The sequence below is a fragment of the Colobus angolensis genome, unplaced genomic scaffold, assembly GCF_000951035.1.
Source record: "Colobus angolensis palliatus isolate OR3802 unplaced genomic scaffold, Cang.pa_1.0 Scaffold11, whole genome shotgun sequence".
In the NCBI taxonomy this organism is placed as follows: domain Eukaryota; kingdom Metazoa; phylum Chordata; class Mammalia; order Primates; family Cercopithecidae; genus Colobus; species Colobus angolensis.
Genome location: NW_012112030.1, coordinates 4,719,446 through 4,729,066, shown reverse-complemented (window position 1 = coordinate 4,729,066; position 9,621 = coordinate 4,719,446).

The following is a 9,621-nucleotide window of genomic DNA, read 5'->3' as shown; positions in this document are numbered from 1 at the left end:
TGTCACCCTGTACTTGCAAAATAACTTTTCTTCTCCAACAATCCTACAAAAATAAGTATTTTTATTAATCTTTAAAATTTAGGTAACTTGTAATCTAGGTGAAGAAGCATAAGCATTTAATATTTACTTTTTTTTTTTTGTTTTTTTTTTTTTGAGACAGTGTCTCACTTTGTCACCTAGGCTGGAGTATTGTGATGTGATTGGCTCACTACAGCCTTGCTCTCCTGGGCTCAATCAATTCTCCCACCTCAGCCTCCAGAATAACTGGGACTACAGGCATGCAACACCATGCTCAGCTAATTTTTGTATTTGTTTGTAGAGACGAGGTTTCACCATGTTGCCCAGGCTGGTCTCAAACACCTAGGCTCAAGCTATCTGCCAACCTCAGCCTCCCAAAATGCTGGGATTACAGGTGTGAGTCACTTTCCCTGGCCAATATTTATATGTTTATCATTTAGTTAAATTAGTAATATTGATGTTATTGATTTTGTAATCTGGGTGTTATTATAAAAATATATTCTCTTACAATTGATATTTTGTTTCCCTCAGAAAAGTCCTAATAAACTGTTTGAAGACATCAAAATATAAGAACCATCATCTTTAATTATTTAGACCTTTCCTGAATCACAGTTTGTCAGTGTTCCTGCGCACTAGATGCTAAACGTTGTAAATCTAGAGTTCAAGATTTTTCCTGGAACAAAATTGCTGATTTCAGAATACTGGTAAAGGATATAGTTTTCCATTTATCCTCACATCGTTCATAGCTATATATAGGCAGAAAATAATGGTGAAATTAGCCTTTGATACTGACTTTGCTAGATCAGAAGTCTAGAATTTACTGGAAAATTGATATAATCCAAGTTCAAAGTTAGATGCATTTCAGTACTTTGACAGTCCTTTGAAACTACAACTTCATACATACCATCTAGTAGCTTCTTATTCTCTAAATATTTAAAATTATGAATGAATCAGTGTTTTATATATACACTAACAGAAACTGTAGAATAAAGGAAAAATGTCAATGTGAAAATTTAGTAAGAATTACAAACAATATATTTAAGCACAACTTTTGAAATACAATTGTCATAGTTCAAGTAAACAGAGTGTCTTAGCTCTTATACAGGATTCAAACATAAGTTACATACACATGAATTAAAGAAGAAACTTGATTCTTTCATTTCTCTTTAGCAGTTTGCCCCTGGCATTCTCACAAAGATAAAATTACTTATTAAAGTTCAAAATCTCTGCCTCTGACTCCCACACATTTGGGTTTCGTTTTATTCCCAGGAGAAAAATAACTTCTTTCATTCCTCTATTTCTAATAAGAAGATCTACTTTTAACAATTAGAATATCTTAATTGGTTATTTTGTTCCTATTAAGAAGTTATAGGGTTTTTTCTGGTATCTTGTATATTTTAATTCTTATTTCATGTTAACTCTTTTATACTCATTAAAAGTTCTGTTTCTGACCTCACAGTGCTCTGGATCTTGATCAGCTCTTATTACTAAGAGCCTCCTCCCTGCTGCCCTGCTATCATCATGTTATCCCTGACGGCCTCTACAGTAGATGCAGAAATCCAGAGTTCTCAAGATACATTAGCCCTTTGTGTCAGAATGCTTCATCCTTTGATTCTGACAACTTAGCTTATGAGACAGGGCTTGTTTCCAGAAATTTTCATCTCTTTCTTTTTCTTCTCTCTTCCTTTCCTACTGCCCCCAACACCCTCTCCAGTTAAAATCCCTGAGATATTTTATTTATATATATAGGTATGTGCAAATGGTATATTTTTAGGGGAAAGACCACTGATATGGTTTGGATCTGTGTCCTTACCAACTCTCATGTCGAGATGTAATCCCCAATGTTGGTGGTGGTGCCTGGTAGGAGGTGACTGGATCATGGTGGCAGATTTCTCATGAATGACTTAGCACCATCTTCTTGGTGCTGTTCTCATGATAGTGAGTTCTCACGATAGTGAGTTCTCACAAGATCTGGTTGTTTGAAAGTGTGTAGCATCCCCCCAACCCCCACACCACACCCTCTCTCCTACTCCTGCTCCAGCCATGTGAAGTACCCCCTCCTCCTTCATCTTCCATCAGGACTGTAAGTTTCCTGGGGCCTCCCTAGAAGCCCAGCAGTTTCCAGCGTCATGCTTCCTGTACCACCTGACAAACTGTGAGCCAATTTAACTTTTTTCTTTATAAATTACCCAGTCTTGAGTATTTCTTTACAGCAATGTGAGAATTTAATGTGGGTTCCAAACCTAGTTTCACATCAAATTTACACAGATAGTACCTTAAAGGCACAGATATTTGGGTTACGCATCAGATCTATAAAATCAGAATGATTGGAATACAGAAATGGAGAATCTGTAAGTTTCTCAAACTACACAGGTGATTTTTATTAACTCAGCCTGAGTGGCAATGTTTGGATAAATAACACCAATACTAACTCCCTGAGAAAATAGGCCCAGAGACAAAGGTGCTGGAACCATCTTCAAATTGGATGGCTCTTTCTGCAATGTTAGCAAAATTAGTTTGGTTTGTGCAGACCACATTAGGTCAGGACAGGTCAGAATTGGGACAAATGTAGTGACAATTCTCAGCTATTTCACTGTTGTAATCTTAGCCAACAGCCCTTACTGAAGGTATTAATCAGCATGGTCAGGATGGACAAGTGATACAAAGTTTGATCTATCTAGCTCTTTGAAAATAGTTTTCAATTTTGCTGCACACTGAAATTATACTAGGGAGCTTTGAGGAAATACTGATGTCTAAGATTGTCCCACCTTTTAAGATGCTGATTTCAATGATGAGAAGTGTAGCTGGATTATTAAAAAAAAATTAAAGTTTCCTATATGATTCCAATGTGAAGCTAAGGTTGAAAATCCTTGTACTGAGGTAGACCCAATGGCCCTTATTCCAGTAAAATAGCCAACCCTCCATTATATATTAAGAAAACAAGTGAATTAGCTCCATTGGTGATGAATACACATGGTTGAGATGGAGACAGTAGTGTTGATGGCATATTCGAGGCTGCATACAAGCATATATAATCATACTTGTATATATTTGTACTCACATGGAGAAGGATTTAGACACATTAGTTTTCCTCAGGGTAGGTATGATGGAGTCAAATTGGGCAAGAAGGGGAGATGATACACTTTTGGAATGAGAATCCACTATGAAGCTGAGAACTGAAATCAAGAGTCAGATTATAAACAGGTGGCCAAAATTAACAATGTGGTCTTCAAGCAAATGTAATTTTTTTGTTCCACAGGTATATTAGCTTTACTGAACAAGTAAACTACAATGTGTACAACAAGTAACTACAAGTTGTACACCTGTCTGTCTGACTTCCTTCCTTCCTTCTCTCCTTCCTTCCTTTCCTTCCTTCCTTCCTTCCCTCCCTCCGTCCCTCCCTCCCTTCCTTCCTTCTTTCTTTCCCTGCCTCCCTCTCTCCCTCCCTTCCTCCTTTCTTCCTTCATTCTTTCCTTCCTCTCTCCTTCTCTTTCTCTCTCTCTTTTTCAGGGTATATAACAATATAAATATAATAAAACACATCTCCATGCCATGCAATATTATTTAGCCTTTAAAAAGAAAGAAGTCCTCCCACTGCAGCAACATGAATAAATATGGAGGATGTTATGCTAAGTGAAACAAGCCAGATACAGAAGGACAAATACTACATGATACCATTTGTATGAGGAACTTCAAATAACCAAACTCATAGAAGCAGATAGTAGAATGGTGGTTGCCAGGGATTAGAGGAGAGGGAAATGAGGAAGTGTTAGCCAAAGGGTAGAAAGTTCAGTTACACAAGATGAATAAGTCCTAGAGATCTACTGTACAGCATAGTGCCTATAGACAACAATACTACATTATATATTTAGAATTTTCTAAGAGGATAAATCTTATGTTGTGTTTTTATCATGCAAAAATAATAACAATAAATAAAGAGGGTGGGAGGACTTTTCAAGATAATGCCTATGTTTATGGTACACATTGTTGTGATGGTTTATTTACATTGTATACTTATCTACAAACATTAAGTTGCATATATTACATATGTACAGCTTTTAAATGTCAATTACATCCAGTAAAGTGTTTTTTAAAGAAGACATATTTATGAATGAGGCAAGCAAGTAGGGATGGCATGCCTAGGCTTCAAATCAGCCAGCATCAGACCAGCAACAGAGGCTGTGGAGGGAAATAGCAATACATAGGGCAAGAAAAGTGCCTCATCTTGAATTATAGCTCCCATAATCTTCACATGTCGTGGGAGGGACCCAGTGAGAGGTAGTAGAATCATGGGGGCGAGTTTTTTTCTGTGCTGTTCTCATGACAGTGAATAAGTCTCATGAGATCTGATGGTTTTATAAAGGGGAGTTTCCTGCCACCATGCAAGACATGACTTTGCTCCTCCTTTGCCTTCCACCATGACTGTGACGCCTCCCCAACCATGTGGAACTGTGAGTCAATTAAACCTCTTTTCTTTGTAAATTGCCAAGTCTCGGGTATGTCTTTATTAGCAGCATGAGGACAGACTAATACAGTAGACCCAAAGAACTACATTTTTAATCATAAAAGGAATGAAAATTACCAAACAATGTCTCCTAAGGGATGTAAGGGCATCCTGGTTATAAGAATTCTAACAGGAATTCCAAATCATTTTTTAAAGTAATTTCTAATTTTCTAGTAATGCATATTTCAGTACACGTATTTTCCCAGTATTTGAAATTGCATAGATCTCACTTAATAATAGACCAGAATTTACAAATTTAGTCTTAGGTAGTTTGTAAGAGATGTAAACTAGTATCATACCAGGTATTATAATCCTGGGAAAAAATAAGCTCACTGTATTCCAATCACTTTCATTATAGATTATCTGTATGAGGTAACCTCTATGTAATCAGAGGGTTAAATAGGAAATTCATTTCATGGAGGTAAATCATTGTGGTTAAGGGCACAGACCATGCAGTAAAACTAACTGCCTTCCTTCCTTCCTTCCTTTCCTTCCTTCTTCCTTCCTTCCTTCCTTCCTTCCTTCCTTCCTTCCTTCTTTCCTTCCCTCCTTTGTTCTTTCCTTCCTTTTCTTCCTTCCTTCCCTCTTTCTGTTTCTTTCTGTCCCTCTCTCCCTCTCTCCTCTCTTTCCCTTTCTCTTTTTCCCCATCTCGCTGTCTCTCTGTGTCTCTCTTTCTCTCTCCCGTGCTCTCTCCTTCTCTCCCTGCCACCTCTCTATCTTGGATCACTTGGTAAACACCAAGACAAAAACCTGCCAAAATAAAAAGGAATAGCTCACCACATTTCTCTAAGAACTTGAAACACATCAGGCAAGCGATTGTGCCATCTTATAAGAGTCACACTTTCCTAAGAATTTGACACAGTCAAAGGATTATGCTATCTTTCCACACTCATAGTTGGATGTGCCATGTGATAACCCCAGGCAACAAGGAGATAACAGTGAGACACAAAGTTCTGTAGAAGACAAAAGCAGAACATAAGTCAAATTGTCCATGATGCTGCCTCCTGGAACTGACTTGACCATGATGAAATGTATCAGAAATTGACAACATTCCATGACACCACCACGGTTTCTGTGCTGAGGATGGACATTGGAAAAAAAATGCACAAGTTAGAAAGTTGATTTCTTATCCTGCATTTTCCTCTGCCTCCAAACTCTATTAAATCCAATATAAATAAAAATCCCATTGTTTACTTTTTAAAGCTTCTTCCCAGAATCAGTTGTACATTCGCTTCTTTCAGCATACTTTTCATTTACCTAGACTGAAAGTTTGATTCCCTCATGAAACATGTTCTTCTAAAACTTTCCAAAGTATTGCATTTGATTGTCAGAATTGTCAGAAGGCATATGAGTTGTTGTGTAAACCTTAACTTTATACAATATCAATGTATCCACCTTAGAACAACTATAAATTCAAGATGCAATGTCTTTTTTAAATTATTCTCTTTTTTTGTTTTATATTTTATTTTCTTCTTCTTGTACACTATCATTTCCCTAGCATCTCTTTTCCAGAATGATATGTTAGATTTGGAATTCAATGATGAAAGACAAAAATAAGTATTTAAATGAGGAAGTATGTATTTCCTCTGTCTCTTTTTATTTGTTATCCTATTCAATATGCAAAACCAGGCCATGTGATCTAAATCAAGTTTCTTATCCTCCAAAGCCTCGGTTTCATATCTAAAAATTAGGAATGATATTACCAGATTTGTAGGGTTGTTGTTTGCACACAAAGGAAGAATTAAATGTGATCATTTATAGATTCGCCTGAGAGCATAGTATTTTTATTATTAGGTACTCAATAATTTTTTTAACTTATCCTTACCTCCTCACCTCACCTCTGTAAATTTTAACAAAAGACAGGAGACCTGCATACTTACCAGTTCCTTATTCTCTATATTGAGTGGGGTAGAAATTTTAGAGACCCTCTAAAAATTTGTATCCTTGCTGTCTTGCCATGTTATGGATTCCTGAATTATTTTATATTACTGGTCTTTTGCTCCATTGCCACCTTTCAGGATAGCGCTTACATCCATTATCTGAAAAGTCAGAGGTATATATTAATTATCATGATTTCTTTATATTAAATATGGACCATTTAATGCAATGTTTGAATTAGTCTTGCAAATATCTCATTTCCTCCCATGTTCACAAAAGTCAAAATATGAAAATAACCTAAATGTTCATTTCATTGATGAACAAGTGGATAAAGAAAATAGTGTGTGTGTGTATATGTGTGTGTGTGTGTGTGTATACATATATATATATATATATATATATATATATACAAGAAAAAAGTTTCCACAAGAACCTCCATGTCCTCATTTAGAATTTAATTTTGTACTCACACACCTCTTTTTTTGTCTACTTCCACTTGACACCTTTCTGGGGTACTAGGTAAGTTGTATCTGAATTCCACTCTCTCCCTCAAAATATCTGTCTCAAATTTGTATATACATTAGTAGGTATCAATCAGGAAGGTCTCCCCCAACCCATTCAATAGGCCCTGCCTCAAAATTTGAAAAGTTTAAGAAATTCAGAGCCCTGATTACGTACATGGGTGTACATTTTTGCAGACATTTTTGCAGACAAAAATCCCCTGTGCCCTACCTACTCATCAATCTTCCCCCTTCCTATCAGTCTTCCTCTTCCCCTGAATCACTGGTAACAACTGATCTCTTTGTTTTCTTTGTCTTGGCTTTTCTGGAATGTCATATAGCTAGCACAATATGACAGTTTTTCCTACTGGCTTCTTTCACTTAGTAATATGCATTGAAGATTCCTCCATGTTTTTCATAGCTTGACAACATTTCAATTTATCGTCCAACAATATTCCATTGTATGAATGTACCAAAGTTTGTTTATCCACTCATCTTTTGAAAGACATCATAATTGCTTCTAATGTTTGGCAATTATGAATAAAGAAAATGTGTGTGCCAGTTTTTGTGTGTACATGTTTTCCACTTTCTATGTTTCCTAGATTGTATGTTAATACTATACTTAGCTCTATAAGAAACTGACAAGTTTCCCGGACCCCGAAGGTGCAGGCTGCAGACTTGGAGTGGTCCTGTGCCCCTAGGGCAGCAGCTCCCAACCCTGCAGTTTGGAAGGGGCGGGGCTCCCGCTTGTCCCGCGGCTGTAGCAATCTGTGGTGAAGTTGAAATGCTTTTCTGCTAGACTGGCAACATGTTTTGATTCTTCTCAAATAACTTGCAAGCTACTGTGAAGCACAAGCTTACCTTGCCCTGAAGAAAACACACTCTAAGGCCCACAAATGATTAAACCCGGCAATTTATGTGACAATAGCATTTTTATTTTTCTTATCAAGATCTGGTTATTTGATCCACATAATGGTAAAGATTCCCAAGTTAGCCGCGATCTAAATGATTCAAACTGATGATACTCTCTGCAGAAGAGGTAAGAACCACTGGCAGTAGGGTGGAAGGTATGTCACTACAGATAATGCTGACAGAGAAGGTAATCTGAGCCTACTTTATAAGAAAGGCGTGATTAAAGGAGAAAGGGGAAAGGGCATTCCAGGTTAGGAAAGATTCTGAACAAATGTAAAATAATATGAAGGTGTGAGCTGATATATTTAGGAAATAATGAATGCTATGTGGGGGTATGTATCATCTGCAGAGATGGGTGAGGGAAGATTCCAGTGGAGATGAAGGCTGGAGCTGCTGGTGGAAAGACGTAAGTGTATTTCAAAGGCCTGATGCTGGAGGCAGTAGAGAGCTTCTGTAAATCAGGCAGCTTCCTTATTCTTGCTCCTACTGATCCCTCAGTCTAAAATGTCCTCTTCTCTTTCTCTTGAGAGAGAGAGGGAAAGGGAGTCAAACAATAATCTCCAGGAGGCCCTCCCTGGTTATTTCTTACTCCTCTGTTATTTCCTTTAATCTGTGAAGTGTCTTCTAACTCATGGCCTGAGGCTTTACTGACTCTGCTGACTCATTGTCTGGTGCTACTGATTGTCTTCGATCTTGTGTCAGTGCCCCCCCCGCCGCCCCCACCGTTTTGGGAAGGAATTGGCTTTAGTTTTCACTCAGATTGAAATTTTATTTAGAAATGAGAGTAGCAAGGACAGGTGCAGTTAGTTACACCTGTAATCCCAGCACTTTGGAAGGCTAAGGTGGGAGGATTGCTTGAAGCCAGGAGGTTGACAAATGGGCATAGCAACCAATGTCAATAGAAGAAACAGCATATGACAGGATGTAATAAATCTCAAGAAAAGTTATGCACAGATTACTATGGGATCAGGAACGAGTGAGCTGCCGGATGATGTCAGTGAAGGCTCTGAGGGCTGGGAAGGATTGGCAGGGTTACAGGAGACAAATAAATGCTACAAATAACCTTCAAAGTAGAAGGGGAAGTGAGGGTAGGGAAAGGAATGCAGACAAGGCTGTGCCTTGTTGGAGAGCTAAGAAGTTCAGTGTTGCAGATGCTCAGTGATGACACTTAGGAGGGAACTGCAAATTAAAACAACAAGGAGAAACCACTGCATACTATTTGAATGACTAAAATCCAAAATACTCACAACATCCAATGCTAGCAAGGATGTGGAGCAACAGGAGCATTCATTCACCGCTGGTGAGAGGTAAAAAGGCATAGCCACTTTGGAAGGCAGTGTGGCAGTTTCTTACAGAGCTAAGTATAATATTAACATACAATCTAGCAACCATAGACGCAGGACAAGAACTCGGGCAAAGACGCCGCGGCCACAAAGGTTTCCAACCAGAAAATCAACACCCCAAAGATGCCGTAACATTATCTACGATCAATCTCCATCTGTATATTGAAATCAATCCACCTACCTCCTTAGGGATTTCAAGCTTGTAATTTTCTTTCTTTTGTTCGCTCTGGACACTATCAATTTCTTTTCATCTCCACTTGTTCACTCACCTTCACCTCCCGGTGTGGTGCAATATCTCTACGTTAAAAACAAGCAAAAGCCATCTTTTGTTTACCATGTCCCCATACACATGATTCTAATTTTCTTATATTTCTTCTTAACATTTCTCTAATTTTCTTAACAGAAAAATGTTAAAAAAATCTCTCTGTGCTTACTGTTTCATCCTACTTTTCCTTTATGCTAATTA